Genomic DNA, 3,974 nt, shown 5'->3' with positions numbered 1-3,974 from the left:
AAGGGTGTTATCTCCATGTGGCCAATGGGGAAACTGAGGCATGGAGCCATTAAGCCCATGTCTCTGCATCACAACTGGTAACCACTCCGAGGCCAGTTGCTGACTTCTAGGCTGGGATGGCTTTCTGGTTTGTTTTTTCCTGCAATTTCTCCTTCACCAAATAACAGAACTTTGGCTCTTATCTAAAAGGTGAAGAAAAAAGGGAAAGGGGGAGAATTTTCCAGCTGATGACTCCTGTACCCCTTCTTCCACCAGTAATTCCCTGGGAGTAACTGTCAGGTATTTCTGTAGAGTAGGATCTTCAAACTATGGTATGCCACAGGCTCATCCTCACTTCGGAGTCTTCAGGCAAGCCATTCTCCTAGGGTGAAGGCCTTATTTCTTCCTCTTCATTAACCTAAAATCCTATATTGGTCTGCAGACATCTTCCATGTTACTTTCCTGCCTGACTCTGCTCCATCCCACCCATCTGACTCAACCAATGCTGACCAGTGTCTCTACTATGTGCCAGTTTACTGTGTGTTTTTAGGAGCTTGGGATTGTCTTACTGCATTTAAACCCACAGAAACTCTGCAACGCAGGTATTTTTAATCCCATTTTAAAGATTTATTTATTTATTAGAGAGAGAGAGAGAGACAGCAGGGGAGGGGCAGAGGGAGAGGGAGAGAAGTAGACTCCCTGCTGATCATGGAGTCTGACATGGGGCTCAACCCCACAACTCTGAGATCACTACCTCAGCAGAAATCAAGAGTTGGTCACTTAACCAATGAGCCACCCAGGCGCCCCAATCCCATTTTAGTGCTGATACCAGGCTCATGAAATTTGAGAACTCCCATTCCTTGATTCTGTGCTCTTTCCCCCAGACCTCAAGGGCTTTTTTTTTTTGAAAGTACATTGTACATTCCTCTCCAACCTCCAGTTTCCTTTATGCAAAATTCTGATAACATGACTCAAAAAAAATTTCTGTGTGCCTTTTGGAAGAATGTGAAGGGAAGCAGAATATGTGACCCCAAAATATACTATTGGGCATGTGGACTACATTGAGCTGAAGGCAACTAAGACCTGCAGGCTCAAGAGAAAGGTTTGCCCCTCCCCTAACTACCATGAAGAATCTAAACTGGGGGTTTTACCCAGAATAAGAGTTATTACCAGAGATAAATTTTGTCTGAATGACCCATCAGTATGGCAGGGCAAACATTTAATTACTAAACATCTGCTCTTCTTACGGTCCTGTGAATTATCCTCTTCCCTTTGAAAGCCCTAGGCCCCCATCTTATTCCTTAACTCCTGATGGCATATAAGCCTCAATTGTCCAACTTGTCCTTGGGTCTCATATTCTTGTGGGGCTCCCATATATCTGTAATTACATTTGCTTTTCTCCGGTTACTCTGTTTTATATCAACTTACCAGCCAAAGAACTAGAAGGACAGAGGAAAAAATGGACCTTCCCCCAAGCTGCAAGAATTTTAGTTCTAGTGTGACTTTAATGTAACTGTCTGAAGAAGGTTGGAACTTGAATAATAGTCATTTCAGTTTGCCGGATAGTTTAAATAAAGGTTAGTTACCGGGGCACCTGGGTGGCTCAGTCATTAAGCGTCTGCCTTTGGCTCAGGTCATGATCACAGGGTCCTGGGATTGGGCTCTCTGCTGGGCGGGAAGCCTGCTTCTCCCTCTCTCACTCCCCCTGCTTGTGTTCCCTCTCTCGCTGTCTCTCTCTCTGTCAAATAAATAAATAAAATCTTTAAAAAATAAAAAATAAAGATTAGTTACCAAAAACTTATTTCATTGCAAGCATCCAAATTATTGGGTCCAGAAGTGGGATATAAAGCTATGTAATAATGGCAACAACAACGAAGATCAGATTAAAAAAAATAAAATATTTGAACATTTGTATGGAATACCAGACAAAGCAGAATTGTCTCTCAGTATGTATAGATTCTGCAACGAAGCAAGAGAAATTTATATTCATCTACTTGAAACTGCAGAAGAGGGAGATCCTGCAAAGCTTCTAGGGAGAAAGGGATAGGAAAGGGAATTTAATTACATTCCATTATTACTAATAAGAGGTATGAAATTAAAAATATAATTGACATGCTCTTTAAAGTAGTGTCTCCTTTATTGTTTCATTTTAGTGACTGTAAATTTTTTTCGTGTTACTTTTTCTTTTAATTTTTTTTTTTCCATCATGGTGAGTGTACTCTTTAATCCCCATCCCCTGCCCCTCCCCCCATAAACATCAGTTTGTTCTCTATAGTTAAGAGTCTTGGTGTGTGTGTCTCTCTCTTTTTTCCTTTGCTCATTCATTTTGTATTTTAACTTCCACATATGAGTGAGATCAGATGGTATTTGTCTTTCTCTGACTTCTTTTGCTTAGCATTATACTCTTTAGCTCTAAGCATATTGTTGTAAATGGCAAGATTTCACTCTTTATGGCTAAAAAGTATTCCATTGTATATATACACCACATCTTCTTTAGCCATTTATCTATCAATGACACTTGGGCTGCTTCCATAATTGGGCTATTGTAAATAATGTAAATAATGCTGCAATAAACATAGGGGTGCATGTATCCCTTTGAATTAATGTTTTTGTAGTTTTTGGTAAATACCAGTAGTGCCATTACTGGGCCCTAGGGTGGTTTTATCTTTAATTTTTTGAGGAACCCTCATACTGTTTTCTATAGTGGCTGCACCAGGGCATGTAAATTTTTAATTTGGATTTTCATAGGTTCCCTCCCGACTGTGGTCTCCTAAGCCCATTTCTCCATATATGGTTATAAGATTTTCACCTAGACTCTAGCATTGTTAAGATCCCAGCAGTCAAGGAAAGGGAGAAGAGACTCATTCAGCTGGCCCATTGTCTGAATTTCAAGGCGGCCCCTCCACAGCTAATCCATAACCATCCCATTCGCCGATTTCACTTTTTCCTGTGTAGATCCACTAGGATGCAGCGAAGCTCCTGCTTATAAGATTTAAAAATATTTCTCCCTGGGGAGAGATTTTAGAACTGGGCCAGAGTGAAGGGCGGTGTGCAAACCCCGTGTTATTTCCTCTAATATATCGCAGAATAGGGGAAAGAGCCGGGGCCGAAGCCAGGAAACGGATTTGCATTTTAAAGGACGGTCCTGCGTCCCTCGGGGCTCTGACCTGGAAAGTGCTTTATCTGTAACCCTTTTACGGCCCTGGATCCTCTTCTCGCTTTGTAGCTGTTTGTAAAATCGTCTAATCTCCCTCCCTGGACTGCAATTACCGCCTAGAGGCGGGGAGAGGGTGTGGATGTTGGTAAGAGTTTAAAAAATGACAAGAATCCTATTTTATTTGTTATACACTGCACAACTCTGTAATAACAATAATGGCAATGAACATAAAAGTTCATCTACAATTCTATCCCCCTAATAAATCTCACTTGTTTCTATTTTCCCTTTCATTCCTTCTTGCATTAAACATTATGCAAAGCACTGTGCCAGTCTTGGTCCATGTGCATCTTTTACACATCCTATGTACAAATTTGCATTTTGCTTTTAATTTTTTTCCTTTTTGCTTATCCTAAATATTTCAGAGGCTGCAAAATATATACAATATGGCGCTAGTGGCTACCTAATATTCCAACAAGGTCATACACTTTACGGAATTATTTTCGTGTATGTATCCAAAATTTAGGAGTAAACGCTAACACCATTTGCCTTTGCACTGCAGGGCCTGGAGGTCGGTCAAGGTTAGACGGCGGGATCGGGGTAGCAGGGCTGCGGCCCGCGCGCGCCGCAGCGGAAGGCGGCGAGGAGAAAGCCAGCGCGCGGATCCCACCGCTGCTCCCGGCACCTGCAGTCTTGGCGCCTTTTCTGTGCGACCACGCCCCGCCCCGCCCCGCCCCGCCCCGCCCCTCCTCGCCCCTCCTCGCACACTAGCCGAGGGTCCTTGTCCCGGTGCGTGCGCACCCCTCGCCCCAGGCAGTCCATTTCCAGGGCACCTCTTGGG

The sequence above is a fragment of the Mirounga angustirostris genome, unplaced genomic scaffold (genome assembly GCF_029215605.1).
Source record: "Mirounga angustirostris isolate CCGP_5_RB_7025 unplaced genomic scaffold, mMirAng1.0.hap1 SCAF_1, whole genome shotgun sequence".
NCBI lineage: Eukaryota > Metazoa > Chordata > Mammalia > Carnivora > Phocidae > Mirounga > Mirounga angustirostris.
The sequence above is the reverse complement of the archived record's forward strand: the minus strand, read 5'-3'. Positions refer to the sequence as shown.